We start from the raw sequence: 23,092 nt of genomic DNA, 5'->3' as shown, positions 1-23,092 counted from the left end.
CTGTTTTATTTCCCCCAGACTGCTGCTACTTCATCAACATGCTTGAATAACCCCAGTGATGCAATCTCTCCACAGACGCCCAGCTGATGTTCCGTTGTTAAAAAAAAAAAAAAAGAAGTAATGGTGGTAAGGGGATTAACTTCCCTGTTTTAAGTGGGGAAATGACATCATGGTGGTAAAAAAAAAGAAAGGAAACGTGCTGCATAAGGTATCTAACTTTAGTATATTTGTTATATCTTGCTCTGAAGGTTCCATGTGTTGTTGATTTTATGTCTGATATTAAATGTCTAAATACAGTGGGACTGAATGAAAGGAAACTGATGCTGTGAGATTAAAAAAAAAACTACTTCATATAGAAGTTTCACTATTTGATGTCCATGATTTATCTGCTAGGTAGATTATCTCTTATTTCTTCAAAATGTCAAAACCAGCCACGTGTACATATGCAGGTCTCTTGGACAGATGGAAGTTAAAGACTAAGGTCAAAGATTGTTTTAGTTTCCGAGGGAAGATCGGAACATCCACGAGACAGCGTCTGGTATTTTTAGAACTTGTTAAGATGCTTCTTACGTCTTTAGCACAAATCTGAAAACAAACATTGTCCTGTTCCATTCATTTTCCTGGAAGTCTGGGGAAAAAAAAAATAAAAAATCGCAGTGACAGTTCGGGATGACACATCGGGCTGAGTAGCACGCTGTATTAGCGCAGTACAGTAGCATGTTGTGAGTCAGACGACGAGGCTGGAAAGCAGGGAAGCATTTGAAGAATGGGAGACTATTTGGTATGTGTGTGATTCACCGCCTGTGTGGCGAACCTCTCAGAGACAGGCCATGCCACCGAGTCCTGTAAAAGTTATTCTGTTATTCCACATTTCCAAGCACTAGGTGATTTTATTGCCGCAGCAACACTCACAAAAGCCATGGGCCCAAACACACTGTAGGTGTGCAATGGCTCTGCAATGAGTCCGGCTCGCAGACTGGCCTGGTGAGGGGGAACAACTGACAGCGTAGGAGTCTGATCCACTCAGCAGTCTCTAAGGCCTCATGAACTCATTCTCAGTCTCTTGAAGATTCATCTGTTCCACATCTTTCCAAGCACGCTTCCGTCCTTGCATTTTTTGCTATTACTCTCCCAATCGTTCCCCGCGTCTCACTTTTAATCCCTCCCTTCTTTTTGTTTGGTCCTGTGCAGCACTTTGGAGACAGACTCTTTAACAAGCCTGCCCCAGTGGGCAGTAGACAGAAAGGGGAGGTTATTTTTAGACTGCGCGCAGATTAAAAGTGGAACGTTTTTTTTTTTTTTTTTTTTCTTCATCCTTGTAAAGCGTTGTCTTTCCTCTCTTTTATGCCGTGGTGAAGTTTAGCATCTCAGTGGGGGATCTCATGCGTTTCCTCCCCCGCACAAACTCCTCGCTTCCCAGACTCATCTAACCCCCGCCACCATCACACTCATCCTCTCCAAACACTGACATCATTCGACAGACTGAACTCTTTCCTCTGCCTGTGGGGGCTGATCTCTTCTGTCTGTAAAGCATGAAATGGGTGAGTCTCAGCTCCTGACACAAATCAAGCAACGGGAGAAAAAAACAAGCTGTCAGAAAACACACATCTGCTGCAGGAAAACATCATTTCATCCTCAGCGCAGTTCTCCTCGCATGACCCTTTTTCTCAGCGACAACTTTAGACTAGCGCTGGCTTTTACACACAGACACACGTACGGCACATGCACTCGCACACACTGTTTAAAAGGGTGTTAAAAGAATAAGTCGCATAACTGCATTAGGTGTAATTAGGCCAGTGCTTTATCCAGGAGTCTGGGAGGTGATGGGTGAGCTTACTTCAGCGTTTTCCTGTCTTGGACCAAAACCAGAGTCTGACTTTTTCCTCCTGTCTCTGCAAACACACACATACACACACTTCCTCTAGCATGTGGATCACCTCATCTCTGGCCTGAACTGGTGAAGTAAAAAGAGAGAGAGGGGGGGGGGACATGGTCCTCTGGGTTTTACTAGTCCTACTCTCACTGACCCATACTGGGGTCTAAAGTCGGATACAGCTCCTGTTACTTTCCTTGAAAATTGGCCCATTCCTTTGAATATAATTCTGTTTTTAGAATGGCTGCTTTTCCCTCGCCCTTAATTTGAAGGAGTGATATTGCGTGGTAGTCAGCCTGGCAGAGACCAAGCAGGAAATCTTTCATTAAAACTCCATCAAGACTTAAAGCTCTGTGTCCGATATTGAATAATAAGTGACAGAGAGCAGTTCTGTTGAAGGGTTTATAATGGCCCGCAAAAGGAGCCGGTGACCAGTGAACTCTGGGAACTCAGCTGAAAACAAACATTCTCAATAAATCAAAGATTAAGCCCTAAAATTGGAAGCTTCTGACTGACAGCTGTGGTTGAAGATCACAGACTTTCCCCCAATGAACTTCCATAATATTCTCACCAGAGGGCCTGAATAAAGAGCGGTATAGAGAGTGTTAAGCTAGCTGCTGAAAAACAGAAGACCGAAAATAGGGAAGGAAAATGATAAAGACAAACTCAAGGAGAAAATGAAATTTAATCACAGAGCCCTCTGGTGAGTTATAGGACATCAAACCACTTCAAATTGCTCCCTCTCAAGTCGACTTTATTGATGCACTGGGAGTTGAACTCGGAAAACACGGAACACATTTGGGCTAATTGTTGATCACACGTAAAAGTATATATGTGGGAGATGTTACTTTATCCAAAACAGATGGCGCAGCTGAACGAATCGGTTCTCCGGCAGAAATCTATGTATCCAACTGCTTTACCAAAACACAGCCACCCCCACTCCCTCTTATCCTTCCCTTCATCTCAGTCATTAGGAAAGTCATGGAAAACAAAATGTCAGCAATAACAGTGAATTTCTTCTGTGAAATAGAATAGCCGAGGCCAACTATGCTATTTCATAAACAGAAGGCACATGAATGCCTCTGGAAATATGAAGACCTTTATGGCAGGGCTGGCTCCGACCCAGTCTTTGCTGTAATTTGAGGGAAACCTGATAGTAATACCTCTCCTCTGCTGCTCTCCTCTGAGTCTGTCATTCTAGTGGTAGGAGGTTCATAGACCACACTGGCGGTCTAGCATCTCGGAAAGCTGCGGGGATATGAAAGGGGCGCACCGTTTCCCTGCAGCATCCGTGGCATCAGAGATGGCGCGTCTGCGTTCGTGTCCAGGGACAGTCGAGGAAACAGTGGCGGCGAAAAGGCAGCGAGACGAAGACAGAAGGGGACGGAGAAGGAGATAGCATCAGTATCAACTCTCTCTGCTGAGAGACAGTGTAGGGGATTCCCGAGCCCCTCTCCCCGGTATATGCCTGTGTCTACAAGACAGTTAAGCTCTTTAGATGTATTTAAGCTTCCCAAATGAAAGTAGCTGACAGAAAGAACAATTTGTGGCGCAGACGAGGATCTGCTTATTAAGCCTTCTATTGAAATCTGAAAGGCCAAAGTTTCCCTTTTCAGAACTGGAGCAGAAAAAGCCTTTCTTGCTCCCGGGATACAGAGCGTTTGTGTAGTTTGCTGCGCTTAATGCTGAAAACAATCTTACGCAGCTCTCAGGGAATCACAGGTTGAATTCTTTGAGTGGGCCCGGCATGACTTGCAAAGTTGAAAAGTTAATGTCTCGATCTGCTTGACGCACGGGCGTTGAATACCACTCAACATGACACGCATAATAGCAGGACAGCCTCCCCATAGTTACAGAAACATCACACAGTTCAAAGCGGCACCAACCCACTCCGGCTCGCACTGGTGAGGCCATTGTTAGCTCACTGTGAGTGGATCACTCCCATAATCTGTTAATACATCCTCCTCCACAGTCCACTATCTGTATCTGTTGTATTTACTTGCAATACCACTGCGGCTCACGGGGAGAATTCTGCTAGTTTATCCCAGCTGTGAAAGCCCACTCACTTTATCTGGATAAAGAAGGAAGCTTTTGAACATCGTGCCTCGCAAAGGTCAAGCTTCCTGCAACCTACAGAGAAAAATGAGGCTATGCAGTATGAGATAATGTACACCGCAGGCTTGTATTTGTTTTTTTTTTAAAAAAAGTTCATTTGCTATCCTGGCCTCAAGGAGAACCTACAGGGCTAATGCAGATTCAGACACACTTATCTTCAGTATCAGTTGTCATTTTCAGCCTCAGTGGCTGTCTGGATGCTGATAGCATCTCACAGACTGTCAGTCTCATGTCTGACATCAGATGGGGAGCGAAAGAGATTGGCAGATGAAGCCACACTCTTTGAGTTCCCTGCTGCTTTAACCTTTCCCATCTGCGTCGGCAGTCACACATGGTTCACATAAGAAACCGCTTTCTTCTCCTTGGCAGTCCGAGGCATACATGCAAACACGGAAATGAGATATACACTACTGTGCTGATGCTCAATCTTGAGGGGTGGGCACAGACGTTCTACAACAGAGATATAAGCAACAGATAGCCACAAGAAATCACAAAGGGGCATTTGAAGAAAAACACATGTGGGCGTGCGCACACAAACCCTCGGTCAAACAAACAAAACAGATAACTATTCTTGAGACTAATCCAAGTAGGTCAAACAGGTAGGAAGCAGCGTGATACAAAACTGCAGCTACTGCGGCAGGAAGCAAACACTTCCAGCCTCCGCTGCTGTTTTTGAGCTTAAAACACAGTTTTCTCCCGGATAGACAGATTTCCTGTTTTTCAGATCAGTTGAATATTTATTTACAACTTTGCAAATGTGCATGTCCACTCAGAAAAACTAGTAAATTTACATGAACAGTCTGATTTAGTATGTTTTCTTTTTAATCTCTTCAGGTGTGCAACTCTGTTAAGTATAAAAGCACAACTGGATTAAAAAAACACACACAAAAAAGAGGCAAGGAAATTAAGATTCGAGCCAGTCTGACACTCCCATCAAATGACAATGTTTAACTGTAATGTATACTGAAGTTTGTCATTACTCCACCCTGTCACTTCATCCATCTGTACCTCCCACTTCTTCAGCCCAGCCACCTGTTTTAGCCCTATAAAGAGTATATTACACTTGAAAAGAGCCCGTAAAGCTTTCGGGGAGTTTGAGAGGACACGCTGCAACGTTTCCATGCTGTGCGACATTCAGACCTGCAGCACAACTTGATTTCCTGCAAATCTGCATCACAAATGTATCAGGATCCGCTATCACGTGAAAAGGAAACGCACCGAACGCGAGGGGAATGTAGACAGCCGTGGGCTTTTTCTAAAGAGAGACACAGGCATTTAGGCAGTTTTCGTGCGTGGGTGTCGGCGGGAGATTAAAACTCGACTCACACATGCACGCGCGTGCATTTGCACATGTATTTAATCACGTTGGATGACATTCATTCATTTTTTGGAGACGTACCCACACCATAATGACTACTTGCTAACCCTTACCCTGACCTAAACTCAACCTTATCCTGATCTTAAACCCAGTCCTTCTCCTAAAAATCGAGTGATTTATGTCACGGGGACTTGTTTTTTTGTCCCCAAAAGGGATGCGAATCCCCACAATGGGAGTGTGTAAACTGATTTATGTCCCCACAACATGAGAAATACAAGTACACATGCGCACATACACTCTAGCTCACTCACACAAAGGCACACATGCACACATCCTCCCCCTTCCCTTGAGCAGATTCTGTGAATGTTTGGCTGTGCCAGCTGTGTGAGCTTGAGGTTGGGTGTGGGGTGTATACAATTGTCTGACAGACCTCGCGGTGTATATACACACGCCATAAACAGAATCTGGAGCGGAAGCAGTGATCACCTAGATGTGCTTGACCTTATGACCCCCTGGACTGAACTGTTATCCTTTCATTACGCGTAATATTTGGCGTTCAGCAGGCTGTAGGAAACACCGGGTCCCACGCTGGACCGCGGCCAGGGAGTCGTGTGTGAGGGTGTATCTGAGAAAAGGACGCACATGCCTAAGAGTTTTCCTGATTTCATCTTCACTGTTTATGTTCTTATACGGAAGTAAATATAAATTATCCGAAGGCCTCTTTGCGTGTCTGTGCATGAAAATGTGTAAACACGTCTGCGTCCAAGTCTTTGATGTTGACCACAGTGGCACTGCACTGTAGTGAACTTTAAGCTGAAAGGGAGAGAGACCCGCAGAGACACACATTTTAGTGTGTGTGTGTCAAAAAACATCTGCATATATATATAACTACTCCCAAAATACAAGAATGGAATTATATGTGTGTACTGTGAAAGTGGGAAAAGCCATTCTGCGCCGCCAACTTCTTTGGAGAGGAGCTTTGTAAATAACTTTGGGATAAAGCGGGAACACTTCTGGCCAATCGTGAGAAAACAAACGAGCCGCTCACCTGGAGTCTGAAAGCCCACATACCATACAGGTGAGGAAAGCTGTGCTTTTGTGATCATTTCGGGCCCCTGTTTTCGTTGGATGACAGGCTCGCCTTCTAACCTGATGAATCTTTACCTTTCAGACGCTCGCAGCTCGTGTCGAGCAGCGCATTTGAAAAGAAAACATACATGATAGGCTAAGCATTGTCAGGATGTGTATCTCTTATACCCGGTGGAAAGCAAAGTGGGTCACCTAGAGTCCAAATACATATAAAGAGAGAGACTGCCTGATGACTAGATCATCCGAACGCACTTTTCCCCCTCGGTCTGTCTGCACACGTGTATGTGTGCAAGGCTGAATAGAAATGCACACATCGTCTGCTAGCACTTCATGCCATTTATTCCAGCTTTCAACTCCTGATGGGCCAAGAAGCCTCTGTGAACTCCTTAAGCAAACACCGCGGCGCAAGCAGACAGAACAGTGAGGGATGGAGATCTAGCAAACATGCCCGTTTGAACCGGAAATATTCGGCCGGGTTAGAACTTATTGCTGTTTGAACCAGGGACACTAGAGAGGACCTGACAAATATATGTGTTTGAAGGCCAAACAGTGTTGAAGGCAGAGCTCCCATGGGGAATCTGACAGTAGAGCCTCATAGTCAGCTGCTGCCGCTGCTGCTGACTCTCCACTAGGCCGACAGTTTAAATAAGAAGGCACAATAAGCTCAGTCATCGAGGAAAGGATCCCCCTGTGATGAAGAGAAGTTGCTCTTCCTATCTCCCATGGCAGCCTGAACACAGCGACTTCTTTAGTGGTGCCGAATACCTAACACACGCACTGCAGTGAACAGACACACGCCCCCGATGCCGAGAGACAGACAGAATAATTATCCCATTCTTTAATGACACGAGGTGCCAGGTTCACTGACTGACAGAGCTAATTAGAGAGGCATGGAAGTTTAAGCAGCATGTGACTCCTCTGACCTATTACGAAGCTGTCATGTTTGTTGGTTCAATTGAGGGCATCGTCTTTTCATTTTATCCGACTAGAATCTCGCGTTTTTTCTGAGTTACACCATATAGAGTCCTGGTATGAGCTTTAAATAAAACCAGTGTTATTTCTCTCCAGGAGTGCCAGAGTTTCCCAAATAATAGTGAAACTGAGTTGACTTCAGCAAAACCCGAAGATGATGACGCGAGATAAAACTAAGAAAATTCCACCTTCCTGGCTTTTGTGAAAAAAAATAATTGTGCCTCCTCTCTGAACCTTTTCAAAATGACATGTCTGTCAACACTTAAAATGAATGTGGTCATCTGTCCATGACACAGATTGCTGTGCCACGGATGACAGTCATCAGTAGTCCTAGACAGAGGCTTTGAAGTGAAACCACAGCGCAGCTCCTTTCCACCCAGTTCTCATGGCTTTCCCTTTAAATAGAGCATGACATCAGACCCTACGCAGGTCTACCAGCCCAAGCCCAAAACAAATGTGTCCAAACAATGCCACATCTGGAGCAAAACGCAGGAGCGAGAGGGGAAGAGCAGGAATGTAGCGGAAAAGGGGTTGAAAAGGGAAAGCAATCCTAAAGCTGTTTAGCTCTAGGACCCAGGCCAAGGCATCTGGGAAGTGCCTGAGCTATAATTTACTGGCGATTCCTCGTGCCGCCCCCACCTCTTCCCTTAAAGATCTGATGTCACCACCGCCGATCCAAGCATCACACAGACGTGCTACTGTTTCTGTTGCGTACTACAGGGATATTTGAATATAATAAAATCAGCACACAGGAAGGTTGACCAAAATTACACCAGTTCTGACATAAAAAAATCCCTGCAAAAACCTGCCAATCATTCCGCTAAGTATGGCAGAACTTGACTTAAAGCCTCCCCACACAAATTCAGTTGAGAGAAGAAGAAGAAGGAAAAAAAAAACGATTTCGTGTTTGATTTGATCTCCTTTGACTTTTCTGCTCAGATACAGGAGACGTTCTTCAGAAAGTCTTCTCAGGAAGCCTGTTCTTGTTGCCAGTGTCAGAAGCAATCAGAGCTACCGGGCCTGCCTTCGTGCAGCAGGAGGAGCAGGGGTGCACAGCAAAAATTCAGGCCAATTTTCTGCTTGTTAGATAAAGTGTCTAATAAACGCATGACAGCTGATCCAACGGTTATTTGTCAGTAGACACGTAGTACACCGCCCTGAGCACTGACACAGATATTTGGACTGGTTGCATAAAACGCACGCCACAACACAGCACAACACAATGCACGCAACAGCAAGCTTTGCGTATTAGTCCGAGGGTGGATTTGTGTGGGAGTTTGGGGGGCGCCCTTTAGATTAAAGGTGTGACGTGGGTTAGGGCGGAAAATATGCGTTGTGTTTGAAGAAGAGGACACCGATAGGGAGGAAAAGAGGTGATAATGATGGAACCTAAGAGATAACGAGCATTTTACATATTCAATGAGTCTGAGTCAGCCTCCAGCCTCAGACTATTTAGAGTCATATTCTATAGGTGTGAGGGATGCTACTACTACTACTACTACTACTACTACTACTACTACTACTACTACTACTGCTACTGCTACTCCTTAGTCAGTAAGTGTGTCACCAGTAACACCGACTGAATACCTCTTTAAGTCTTAAAGGTCCGACCACCTGAGAAAAGTTCTCAGTTCCTGCCTGAAAGGTTTGAGAGTTACAGGAAAACTGAGCTGAGAAAGAGATGTAGAGAGTTTAGATGAGGACGAACAGTTAAATCCTGAAGCATCCCGATGTCGCACACACAACAACTGAACTGAGGATCTTAAACAGAAAAAGGTGAATTTCTACATGAGCAACTAGTTATAATCCCTCGACTCACCGACAGGATACCGTTCATATTCCTAACGTCATAAATCAAGTATTAACTCGGGCCTATATTTACACTTACTCTCTGTTGACAAACATTCAAAATGTTGATTTTTAATCACGAAGGCATCTCTTCAATTATACATTTAAATTTAGCAGAAAATTATACGGGCTTAGAAATTAAGGTTTGGCCTTTTAATGTGTCCATTGGAAAAAAAAATAAACATGCAACTGCAAGGTTCTCAGAGTTTTAATGACTGGGAGCAAAGCTGGGGAGCCTGTTATATGAAACCCAAGTCCAATAATTCATTAAGCTTTCAAAATGCATGCCCTTTGGATATGAAGTAAGAACATAATTTCTCTTCTGATGCTTTTCCCTTGCTGCGTATTTTTATTTATTTTATTTTATTCTCGCTCGCATTAAAGTAAACCCAAACTCTTTTTTAAATTCAAAAGTTGGAGAGAGCGCCGTTCCCAGGGGCCATGACACGTATCGTTTTACAATTAAAAATATACACAGGTAGGCAAAGCCAGCTTTCGCTGCAATGAATTACTGGTACTGTCTGAAGCATTTAAAAGGGGACAGTACTCTGATTCAATTAGTGGGAAGACATTTGTTTTGTGTATTTGTTTGTTAGTTGCTAGTTAGTTTGTTGCTAGAATTCAGACAGGATGATGGAGGCATGAGTCAAGCTTTAAAGTCTGTCAGATGCAGAACATCCTGATCCAATAAGATGCATTTTCATCATTTTGCTCATAATTTTTCAAAACAGTTCTTCCGCAGCATAATCTTGTTACAAACAAATTGGACAACTGTCATGACAATTTTCTTTTTTCTTTTTTTTCCCTGTGGTGGCGGTCACTGTTTAGCTTTCACTATCAAAGCCTAATGAAAGTCAGCTCTGGCCTTTCGACTGTGATCCAGAGAGGTCAGAAGTCGTGACCCTATCACTCAACATGGGAATTAAGGGATGAATATCCTCCCCAGTGTTATGTAACCTTAGTGACTGGTCTGGGCAGTACCTGCTGAGCTGGTAATAAACCAACCTTAAAGCCCTTATCAAGCCCTTTAGACACTGATTTAATAGCCTCATGGTCTCAGTATCTAGGTTGGGGAAGGATGATTAATAATCCTTAATAATGCCTTAATAATAAAAAAGTTTGTGCCGCTCCTCCCTGAGGTTATCTGCCTTTTCTCACTTAAATCTTCACAGCCTGTGAGCAAACAGTGACGTCTGCCTGCATGTGTTTTCATTACAGGATTCCCGTGGATGACAGAGCGCTGATTCTTTCATAGTTGATGAGAATATGGGTGCGGTGATGGAAGAGTGGATGGCGGCGCGGAACGTCTGCGCGAGTTTAGAGTTACACTAACGGGCAGCGAGAGCATCGGGAGGAGGTGGCGGCGGGGTCAGGGGTCGCGGCTTCCCGACAAACAAATGAACCATCCAGCGAGGAAGTCAACAAGAGATGCATTCCCCCCGCAGCTCTGAGAGCCCTAGCAACAGTCGCGGCTGGCAAACATGTGCGTGACAAATGTGCCATCTGAACCAATGACAGGGTCTCAATCATCACCATATGGGGTTGCCACACAAACACAGCAAGAGAGGCTGGGTGAGAAACTGCAGGGGGTGCAGAGAAGCATAAAAGGAGGAGGAGATGGGTGGGTTTGCAGATGCAATAAAATATAACAAGGCTGATATTAATAAGGTATGTTAGGAATTGTTTTTGCAGAAAATGAAGTAACGGATAAAAAAAAAAAAAAAAAAAAACGAACAAAACTTCCCAAACTTAGTGTTCTGATTACCCTGCAGAGCAGACTGCTTCAGTAGCGTTGGATGTTATGAGGACTCCCTGTTGGGAAAATCATGGGAGAGACGCTGCTGTTAGCTAGACTGCAAACAAGCAGTTTTTTACTGTGGGCTCTATTGTTGCCCTTTGGGGCTTATTGACCAGCAAACAGTCTCATGACGGCCTCCTTCTGTCATTCAATCCCTCTGAAATCCCACTTTATACAAACTGCCCTGACGGAGAGACCAGATGACACGGAAGTTCACACACATATACATGCACATACACACATACACACATTGCTTTCTTTTCCTTCTGTATTCCCTCAGAATAATTTTTACACATTTTGCCTGTGTCCCCCGATAACTCCTCTACATTGCACAGCACCGGCGATGTTTTCAATCAGTCCTAGATTTTCCATTCCATATTTTTATTTGCTTCAGCTTTCTGTCTCTCCTCCTTCTTGTGATTTTGTATTTCTCTCTCTCTCTCTCTCTCTCTCTCTCCCTCTCTCTCTCGCTCTCTTTCTCTCTGCCTCGCCAGCTCTGGAAAGTACATTCACACAGTTCAACAGTGACACAAGGACCGTCTCCTTCATGGCAGGCCATGCTTGTGTTTTTTCAATTAAGCCCGGCTCCTGTACACTATTCATTTGGGAAACCATAATTCTCATGGCCCAGCAGAAACTAATGGAAAGTCGCTTAGTTTTTTTTTTTTTTTTTTTTTTTTTTTTCTGGGAGAGGTATTGGAAAGACCTAGAAGCATGTCAGCCTAGTATGGATGGAGAATCGAATACTGTCCACCAGAATGCGGGAGGTGTTGATAGAAGCCGAAGAAGGCCTCAGCTAGGGGTATCACGGTGCAAGAACCCATTGGGATGAGTGGGATCAGGAAGGAGGTGAGTGACAGAATACAGATGGATGGATTTCCAAGGGAATGTGGATGAAAGTGAGTGAGTCGCAGGCCGGATCTGAATTGCCCAGCGGGGAGGAGGACAGATCCACTGAAATCACTTCAAAGCCTGGTGTCACTGGGCTGCAGATGAGGACAGACTGCCTCCTTTATTTACAGAGATGAGCCTCACTCGCCTGTTCCATCCATCTGCCTTTACTGGCAATCAACGGTGCGAGTAAACAAATAAATCTCCACGTGTGCTCACACACTCAGGTGCAGTAACACCACCCTGCACCCTATTTAACAGCTCCTGTAGAATTACTCCATGGCTGTAAATTACATTAGCACCAGCCCAGACCGAGAGTAAACAGTAATTTCACATTTTCCAGAATTCGAGTGACACTATTATTAAGCAATATTCACTTCCTCTGGATTCTTACTGAAGCTGTCATCCTTTTCCAAGAATGTCTAAGTCCCCCTCTTTGCTTGACCAGTAGAAGCCATTTATCACCTCAACGTAAACCTTGCACTGCTGACTCACTCTGTGGTCACACATAAACAAAGTCTTATATGTGCAAAGGCACAAACACGCATGCCAAAACTTGCACGTTACTGCATGTGCGCACGCACACACGAGCGCACATGGGCGCGCGCGCACACATGTTAAAAAAGTGGGAGTGTCTTGACCGGGACAGCCCCCATTTCACCCCCCACCTCCGACTCCCCCACCCCTCCACCTCCACCACCACCACCACCACAACAATCAACAGAGACAGACAGACAGACAGACACACACACACACAGACAGACAGAGAGTAAAGGAGAGCACTGAGAGAAAGACAGTCAGGAGCAGGACATGAGAGAGAGAGGCACTTTAAAGCCTTACCTCAAGAGTTACGCTGTGGAGCCGACACAGGAGAAAGCCTCATGACTGTAGCGGTGTCTCTCTCTCAGTCTGGGGATCTTTGGCTGTGGGAGACGGGAGCCGAGAGTCACAGGCAGCGCAGAGTCTAGCAGCGCTCAGCACACTTTACGGGCAGAGAAGGCTGGGGAGCTGCGCAGACCCCGGCCCGTCCGCTCACACTCTGCCTTCTGAGGATGAAAAGAGAAGACTTCATTACGAATGGCAGACCACGCCTCCAGTCTCCCTCCTCCCGAGCCTTCACAACTCCCCCCCACCACCACACTCCCTCCCTTCCTCCTCCACTAAACCCCGCTTCCCTTCCACACTCGCAGCCAGTAGCACGCTCCAGGGCCTGTCCCGGCCAAGAGAGGGGGGGAGCAGACTGCCAAAGAAAACCACCCATCCCACCGCCTGCCAGTGCCATGCAGCGCACAGACAGAGAGGGACAGAGAGAGATGAGGAAGGAGATGGAGGGACAAATAGTACATGGGCCGAATCCACAAAATGTTATTTGTTTGTTTTTGCAGTAAGTAAGCTTCATAAGCTTCACGGGCTTAGCAGCTCCGCCAATGAAGCACCTGAAAACGGCGCAATGAGGAAAGCTGCTTGAGCCGCGTGAGATGGAGGTGGCGGGCCAAAGTGTTAAATGAGCGCAAAGTTAAAGGGAAGAAGAAGGAAAACAGGAGAAGGAGAATTCAATTTGGACCGAGTGTGAGGCAGTAGCACTTCACTCCAGAGGAGGGGGAAGAGAGAGACAGAGGGACGGACACAGACAGGCAGGCAGACGGAAAAAAAAACACAGACACACTCAGAGGGTGATCAGTTTGACAGTTTCAAGGAGAAAAGTAAAAAGAAAAGAGACATTTAAACGGGGGTTGTTAGAGGTTCTAATTAAGACTTATATCACATCAAGGAGGAGCATTGAGTGTGTGGAGTTCTGGGAGTGTGGACGACGCCTGTCCCTGGGCGTTTGAGCGCCTCATAAACCTGACGCTCACCAGGTCTTTGCGAGCTGCTTCCATCGCCCAACACCCAGAATAAGGATGACAGTTTTTGTCCACCTTCGGAGTGTCTGTCCCCTCCCTCTCATCCTCTCCGCCTTTTCTTCTTATGCCAACATGAACTCTCTCCCCATCAGACGAAGGAAAATCGGCCTAAAAAGCACTAGCTGTTTACTGTCTGTAATTATGAGGGGCTGGGTACAGTCAGCCAAGGCAAGCTCTGCACCCTGCCCCCAGTGCCACCACATACAAACCTAGCTGTACCAAGTGTGCCAGTTTAAACTGGGCTGTGGCACAGTGAGGGGAGTGTGTAAAATAAAAGAAGACAAAAAGTTTCAGGTTTCAAGTCTGGTAGGAAAGATAAACTGTTTATACATATATGTGCAGAGTATGGTTTTCTTAACAACTTACAGTTATTGGTGCACTAGGGTTAGGGGTTGAAATAGAAAAATTAGGGTTAGGGTTAGGGTTAAGTTCATTGGATTGATTAACCACAAATGGGAGGGGGGTATTTTTGCTGGTAAATGCTGCAGTTAAAGCTCCAGTTCTGTTCATGACAGCTGAAGCCTTATCCTGCAGAAAATTAGGAGGAAAAAACACCAGGGCAGGAAAACTAAGCAACCGTTTGAGGCCCTGTGAAATATATCACTACATTTTGTCATATTTTTGCAATGACAACCACAGACCACCTTCAGCTAAATAAATAAAATAAAGCCCTATAAACAGTCCGTCGAGACCCAGATTTTGTCCGTTTAGGCTAGGGGACAGAAAACAAATGTACCTGCCTGGGGGCCTCCAGAACCTACAAACTAAGCTAAATAAGTTACATCCACCAGGACTGGCAGTTCTTAATTTTCACAGACAAAGACAGTGCTGACACATGTCTAGGATGGAGTAGTCCTTTTTTTTAATTGCTCACAGAAATAAGCAAAAGAACAGCTGGTACAAATGCAAGCGGCGGTGATAAAAATATCATGAAAAGCTGCAAGGCTGCAGGAAAAAAAAAAAGTCCACAGATCAACAAATGACGAAAATGTCTGCATGAAGTAATGAAAACTGAGCTTTTTTTTTTTCCTTTTTTTGTCAGCACAGGATGGGGTAAGCATAGATTGTACAGATCTCCGGCAATATCTCCAACACTAACATTAACACCTACACAGACCCTCTCTGTGGCATAATGGTGTCAAATTTACACAGGTCCACAAAACAGTACTTAAGGTTATGGGCTGCCTTCATTGTAGGCTGTGAAAACTCGGGTCTGGGCCTGGGGTTTGAGACAAATGGAGCTGGCTGGTAGAGGGACAACGGAGAAAGTAGAGACAAACTCATTTCACTGCACTTTATTGCTAAGAAACTCTAATCCTCCAAAAACCAGAGACACAGATACCCCCTTCTGTGGTGTTTTATGTCTTTAATCAGGGGCTTTAGCAACAGAGGAAAAACTAATCCAACATCTGAAAGCTGTTGTTTGTTTACTGTCTAGCATGTAATCAAGTGTAGTCATTTTCACAACAATACTAAATAGATAAAAATAGCTCAAAGCGGTCATATAATGAGGAAAATGCGAAGCGTAATGACAGGCTGTCAGTCACACTTTGCAGCAAAAAACTGTGACTGCATTTCATGATCTAAATGTGGGATTTAGGACTGCGGTGGAAGGACTTAATATCCTGTCTAGCCACTAGGGGCTGAACTGGGCCGTAATGTAAATACAGTCCAGTTGCTCACAGTAATGAGGCAACGTTTGGCCCTAGCTCTTTCACTCAACATCTCTCACACGCTTATCCGAGCGTTTTGGGGAGGACATATGTTACATCCGTTGATAATTGAAGTTACTGTAAATTGTGACTCATCACGGTTTTGCAAAAACCATTTGTTTAAAATGGCGCAGCGCAGATATAACTTGTCGGGAAGTCCGTTAGTGTATAAAATTCATTCCAAAGAATCTAAGGGAACACAGACCGCATCTCGACTGTGGGAAATATGCATTTGAAAGCTCATGTAATGATATACCCACTAAAAGAGCAACACTAAATATCAGGTTAAATGGATATACAGGTGAATAACTACAAACACATTTATCACCTATAAAAACACCTGAAAACCTTCAAACAAGTTGAAAGACGAACAACAGCATAATGTAACAGGGACATCAAGTTACAGAAAAGCAAGTAAGAAAGCAAAGAACTCAAGAAACAGGCAGTCTGTGATTGGATTTCAAAAGCCAAAGACCCAAGTGCCAGGCACTACACAAATCTGGCAAAACACCGGGCTGGGTTGAGCCAAGTGGAGTATTGAATTGTAGCTCAGAACAAAACTTAAAACTTAAAACACATCAGCTATGAAAGAATATTTGGGTGTAACATCACCTATACTTGTAAATGAAAACAACAACAAGATAAAGGGAGCCAAAGTGTATGCAATACATAAGATATTTACCCCTGGATGGGAAGCAGAAGTGTATTAGATGTTCCGAAATTTGAATTTCACCCTCAATAGCCTAAATTGAAAGCAGAGTCGACGCAGATGCCAAGAGAGGGAACTTTCTGTGTTCTCAACACAGAAAACCTTTATGAGATGGATCAGCGTAAGGGAGTCTAAGTTTGACCTGTCAGTGTTTCCGAGATGAATATGGAGATTGTTTAAACCAGGTCCTGGGGCCTGTATGTTTCAGAACACGGACCGCTTGTATGTTACCAGTCTAAACAAGTAGTCTAAGTTAATACAAGGTATTAATTTTATGCTTGACCCTTAAACACATATCTTCACACTGCCAACAGTCTGAGGTGTCTAAATGGTCCTCTCTCTCTATGTCCCTTAAAAAAATCATATAAAACGCCACTGTTAAACTTATAAAGTGTTTTAATGACCTAGAATGTTCTAACCTCCCCTCAGGGACCAGAAATACCTGGGTCAGAAAACCAATTAAACTGTGACCTTTTAAAATTCACGTTCATGCAGACATGACAGTTACTAAAAATATTTCCCTGAAACTATATATAGGTCTGGAGGAATGTGTGTCTCTTCGCCTTCCCTAAAATCTATACTGTAGCACCGGTTTCTTGGTGAAAGTAATAAATGATGAATGTCGTTGCAACGGTGGCAAGATGACAGAAGAAAGTTTCACTATCGTTGATGAATTCTGACACACACACAGACGCAATTAATGTGTTTTTTTTTTTGTTTTTTTTTTCTGGACAAGACTTGACAATGAAGTAAAGAAGCGATCAATGCTTTTAAGTCTGACATGGCACGTTGCTACTCAGTAAAACACAGTAAGATCATTGCTTTGCTTCCAACTTGAAAAATTTTATCTGCAACCAGATGCTGCCTCGGATGTAGTTAGTATTTTACAGCGCCGGGGGTTATTCTAGGTCACGTTGGTGACACACCCAGATCCCCAAATGAAAGGCCTCCCGATCGCCACCAACAACGACGCTTCTTAACTGTCAGTCAAAGCACTGAGGGGAGGAAAAAGTCCATGACTCACTGACTGTTACACACATGACAAGCCCAATAAGAGCAATTACATTAAACCTCCATAGGAGGAGACAGTATTTTACAAACACAAGGTCTACTTCTGTGGGTGTATCATGTACAAGAAACCAGAAGGGGGGCCCCCAGAAAAATGACGCTGTTGGTTTTTAACTCGGACGCAGGTGGCGGTAGCTGACCAGAACCTCTAACACGTCCATTCCCTCTGCCTGTGCAACTGTGGGGCTCTAGAGTTGCTGGTCTGGGTGGTCAGTCCAAGCACTGGGAATTTCACACCTACAATTGCCATGACCAGCGACAGGTAGAGCCCATCACACCCTGGTGTGCCATTTCTGACCCAGGGAGCCCAGCGGCCATGAACACATGCTCTCCCCGAGGGCAAACACGGTGCACCCCAGCCAGTGTAGACTTAGCAGCTTGGCGATGTGTACTCGCCCTGCCATGTGGACCAGGAGTGATGATGTTCCCAGGGAGACATCGTCTGAGGGTCTGGGTTGAGAGCAGGGTGGGGTAGGATTGGGGTGTTGTACGTGAAAGAAGAGGGGCTGAAGAGAAGGGGAAAAGGTCCAGCATAGGTGCCTTGTTTTCAAAGGAGCTCTTCTTCATCATTTCTTCCAAAAAAGCAGAACAGCATCATGTCAAATATTAGTAATTTATTGTGGTTGCGCTTTCTAAGAAGTTTTTTTTTTTTTTTCAAATAACAGTACAATTTCTTTCCCCCCAAAACAAAAATCTGTACACCTGATTCACTGAACTGTACGGGGACACGTCCCGCTGCGGTAATACAAAGTCAAACAATAGCACACTGTGACAGTTTCACTACTTCCTTGTATGTTTAAGAGATTACCACTAAAAAGCTGGGCTAAGATAAAAGCACAAGAGTGCTTTAAGGTTTACACAAAGAGCGACAAACATTGGTTGAAATGAATGAATGCATTTCTGAACATTTCTAAGGTGTACCATGAATAACGTTTTCGCATCGTTGCACAATAATTATAGCTTCCCGGAGCGCTATGTTTAACTTTGGATTCTTTAATGTAATTTTTCTGCAATAGAGAATGCGTTCATTTGTTTTGTTTTTTTTTCCACTTTCAAAACTTCTTTTTTAATCCAGAAATGAAAACTACTCAGCTAGAGGCACAGCTAGTGGTTTTAAACTGTAGTTAAGTGAAGGGTAACCAGTTCATAATGTCACTTAAATCTGCAACAATTTGATAAAGTCATTCAATTAAACCCTAAAATGCATTTCAGTATTATGCGTTTGAGCTATACCGTGTCTTTATTTTATCATATTAAAGCACCTGGATTGAAATAGAGAAGGGTGGATAGAGCTCCCATTGAACTGTAGCAGAGCCACAGCACAGCAAACACTAAGATGCCAGGCCCTCGTCTGCACAAATGGGCCTTTCAATCCTTCCCCTCACTTTTGTCCCATCAATACCTTACTCTTCAGGGAGACCAAAGCCACCAACACCAACCTTCCCTTTGCCCCCTCCGAACACACGGAGAAGTGAATAGTGTCTACTGTACCTTGCACCACTCCCCTCTCTGTGGGGTAGAACACATTTTGACAGGCCTGTATTTATGGTCGAGCTGAGTCGTGCTGGAATGAATCATGAAAAGGACCAAAATCATCTCGCTGGATGTTCATTTATATTGAGTGCTGGTCAGCTGTGTGGGTCTGCGTGTGTGGCCCTGTGCAGAGAGAATGGGGCTTGTGTGAGTGTGTGAGCATGTGTGGGAGCGGGAGATTAAGATAAGCCCTCTAATGAGGAACAAAGTGTGTTTGTTATTGGGTGTTTGTTATCTGTCTGTGTCAGTATGGTTGATTGTGCTACATTTTCTCTGTTGAGACTGTGGTTCTGTGCAGCATTATGTAGCCGGCTGGACGAAAAGTGCTTTACTAAGTGCCACATTTAGCCCCAGTGATCAATTAGCAAAAGTGTTACAGTCCTACCTGTATGCAGATGGGAGGAGTTACAGGTTGTTGTAATCCTCAATTATTTTATTAACCATGGAGAATGGCTCAATAAGGCATTCCTATACTTGTGAACTAAACCCTTTAATTATAAGCGCTGTACACTTTATGCAGGGTAAAGATTACTGGACACTTTTGCAAAAAACTTCGAACATTTTTCGATGGAATTCCTTCAGAAAACAACTCCTCTGTGTCTTTTGGAATGACAGCACAACGTGAAGTGCAATGACTCTGTGATTCACGAGAAATTCTCGATAAGCTGCACACACAGAGTTACTGTAACAAATACAGCTGCAGCTCCAACCACCAAACATCTAATCTTCATGATTACTATTTAACGATTGAAAGTCCCCATCCGAAACAAAGGCTCTGTAGGGAAAAAGAATTTCAGTTTCGTCTTTCAGTCACACACACGGTCCACATATCACCCCAGGAACCCATCAGGGTGCACTGTGTCAGTGGGTGTGTGGTAACAATGGGAGCTAGGGTGAGCTAAGGCAGAGTTCTCTGGTCCTTCTCCACATAAACCTTTAATATGAGGCCTCCTCAGCACCAGTCGGCCATCTAAAGGCACTGTACCCTGTAATTGACCTTAAAAATACTTTCCGTGGAGGTCGGCAGCCATGTCATTGGCCTTCGGCCCAAGCAGCGGCTGCATCTCCCCAGCCCAGAGGAGCCTGGGAAGGCCTCATAGGGTATATTTAGTGGCGCTGTCCTTTGAGTGGAGCAGGAGATGCAGATAATGCCAGTCTGTGTATAAAACCACTCTGCCGCCCACGAGTGGGCCTCTCACAGGCATATTTCCCTCTCCCATGGGGATGTGTTTCCTAAGGTCAGAGGTCGGCTACACACAGCAGGTGAATGTACAGATATGGACCGAGACTCACTGATTGGAATATATATCTCCATTGAAGGAGGTCAACATCGTTCAGCCCTGTTGTGGCATATTTGGTACGTATAGGTTAGTGAAGAGCCGCCGTGACACACGGGGTCAGCTGACACTGCAGCACACAGCAGGAAAAAAGCAGCAGATATAAGAAGTAGTCACGGTACAGTAGCTGGAACTTTCCATTCTGGGAAGCTTGTATAATAAAATTGCTGCCATATTGGGAAACATGATATGTGATATATCCAAAGAAGTTGACATGTCAGACCACAATGACATGTGATTATAGCTGCCGGTATGTGTCGCTCTTTGGTCAACTGACTTCCACCGGGCGGAAAAGGTAGGAGGACTTACACAAGAGAGAGAGCAACAAAGTGTATGAATTCATCTGAAGTCAAAAAACTGAGGTCATTTAATTGAAGTTATGTGCTGTACATGTACATGCTCCCAAACACCCCACCGTTGCGTTGCTGAGATTATTTCGAGTTGTTCTGGTCAGCTCAAATTAAATTCAGTCTCCTAGATCAACACAGCCCGTCTAGTGGCCTTTCTTCTGTCTCTGTGTTATGAGCATTGGTTAATATGTGTTTGCATGTTTACATGAGTTGCACATAATTCAGCTGAGTTTTTCTGATCCAAGTGTCCAAAATTCTGATTCAATAGAAGTAGCCTGACCCTCCTATCGCTATAAATACTATACAAAACATAAGGGCATTATTTAATATTTAATGGGTGTAGGAAACCATCATACAGAAGCTGTATGCAGGTTATACTGTCACAGGTATTCAGCCGTCAAGTAGCTTTGCTAACTGTCTACCTTTGGCTTTGTGTGCACTATGCATCAGGTTTTATAATGAAAAAATATGAACAATAGATCAACGTATTTAGTCTCAGTATAAAGAAACTCACACTGGGATCAGGGGTAATGAGCCCTTACCCTTCTGTTTCTCTTACTATTTCGTTACATCATCCTCCATTGTTTATTTGGTAAACCATTTTACTGACACGTAAGTAGTAGCATTGTGCACTACACTATATGTCTTTGTGCTATTGTAACCAAAGCATTAAAGCACTTGAGCCTACTCGCTTGTTGTCACTCACACCAACCGTTACATTCCTGCTGGTTTCTGTTAGAGACTGTTGTCAGGGGCATCTGCAAGGTAATTTATGATTTCTTTCACGAAAGATCATCGGCGGAGATAAATCACAGCCTGTTTCTGTCTTATAAAAACGTTTTCTAAGTGAAAACTGGAGCTGATTTAGGAACAAAAACAGCCAGATTTTTCTCCTCCGTCTGACAGTCACACAATAACAGAAAGCGTCTCTGCGTCGCTGAAGGCAGGCTCTGCAACACAGGTGGGGATAATGGAGCGAGGCCTTTCATCTGATGAGAGAACATCATTTGAGCACCTTTTCACCCCTTATTCTGTTAAAAACAGAGTGGCTCTTGCCCCTCACAGGCGGAGCGGCAATCAGGCTGACAAGTACTACTTGACTCTGTGCCACTGGCTATTGTTGCAGCATAACAGTTATACATATATCACTTCAGTGTCACACTCCTTGAGTATCCTCTCTATCTTACTGCACGGAGCAGTGAAATTTTTATGTGTCGGCTCTTCTCAGTTACTGGCGCGAGAGAGCAGATGGCCCTTTAGCATGCGGGATCATACCTTTAAATTCCTCAGAGTAGCAGTGAGGCTGCCTCTGTTTCTTACCAGTGAAAACCACAAGCCTTGGCAAGCTTTAGCCACACTATAAGCCAACTTCACTCCTCTGGCCTCCAGCAGTGTGCTGTGGGATCTCACACAACAACCGGACATTAGTTTGACTGTGTCTTAAATCGACCATAAAATTGTTCAAATGATGTCATATACTAAAAACATACACTGGACATTTTACAATTACAGATTTGTCTCTTTTGACTTTCACATCCTTGTTTAGATGGTCCTTTGGTCTCTTAACAATACACTTACACAAAGCCACAAAGATAGCAGGAAAGAGGACAGAGAAACAGAGAGAAGGAGTCTCAAAACTTTTGGATTCTTTTCCAAAGACACTGCCCCTGAGTATAAAATCCAAGCCCAACAATAACAAAGACACACCTTTGATCTGCTGTATAAAAGGCCAGCTACAGTGCTCCACAGACCAGGGGTTCATGTGCTCACTGTGGTCACGGTGACAGATCTGCCGACCACTCCTTGCCCATCTGGGCTGCCGGTGGCGCTCTGCCTACTCTCCGAGGACAGTGAGTTCAGACCAGTAATTTAGTTCAGATGAGGTAAAGCAATATTTTCACATTAATATGAGCCATATTCCTTTAGAACTGTCCTTTCTTTCTTCTTCTCCTTCCTGCATTTTTTTACATCTTACATGTCCAAAAACGTCTGGCTGAGGATGAAAGGAAGACGTTGGAGAGTGGAAAAAAAAAGATAAAGCAAAGGAAGACGAACAAGTTTTATGCTTTGTGAGGCAGACACACAGGATAGTCAGTTACAGTACAACACTATGGTGTTTCTTTCATGAGCTTTATTCATATCAGGCCCTAGAATGGCCTAATGAACATCTTACTTCTGTGCATTGTGTTCATCCTTCTGCTGCTTCCACGGTTCGAGCCACGCTCTCACCTCTCCCAGCTCTACTTATTATTTTATGTCACCATGTGATATTGAATAATTTAAAGGAATATCTCAGGAGCGCTATGTTGCTTCAAGGCACACAATGAATACTTAAACACCGGGAACAGACTCAAGAAGCTGTACAGTACATGTTTAAAGATGCTCCATGCGGCTTCAAGCAATTTAAGCCTTCATCAATTTTGAAGATCACAAAATGTGCCCAGGTTTCTAAAGAACTCACTGTAAGCGACATCATATCCATTTGGACGGACATTGCTCCAGCTGCGATTAGTCTGGCTTTGGCAACAGAGTCAGTAGTTGAGATTCAGGAAGTCACAGCTGTCGCGGCAGCTGA

At 44.3% G+C, this 23,092-nt stretch overlaps 1 protein-coding gene across 1 annotated transcript in view; it reads right to left on the bottom strand.

Moving 5' to 3' along the window:
• LOC125014944 (zinc finger protein 469) overlaps positions 1-23,092 on the bottom strand; it is a 60,189-nt gene that overhangs the window by 26,119 nt on the left and 10,978 nt on the right. Inside the window, exon 2 of the mRNA XM_047596509.1 lies at positions 12,745-12,950. The gene's annotated coding sequence lies outside the window, so the exon portion shown is untranslated. The remainder of the gene's footprint in view (positions 1-12,744; positions 12,951-23,092) is intronic.

This window comes from Mugil cephalus, chromosome 10 (genome assembly GCF_022458985.1).
Source record: "Mugil cephalus isolate CIBA_MC_2020 chromosome 10, CIBA_Mcephalus_1.1, whole genome shotgun sequence".
NCBI lineage: Eukaryota > Metazoa > Chordata > Actinopteri > Mugiliformes > Mugilidae > Mugil > Mugil cephalus.
The sequence above is the reverse complement of the archived record's forward strand: the minus strand, read 5'-3'. Positions and strand labels throughout refer to the sequence as shown.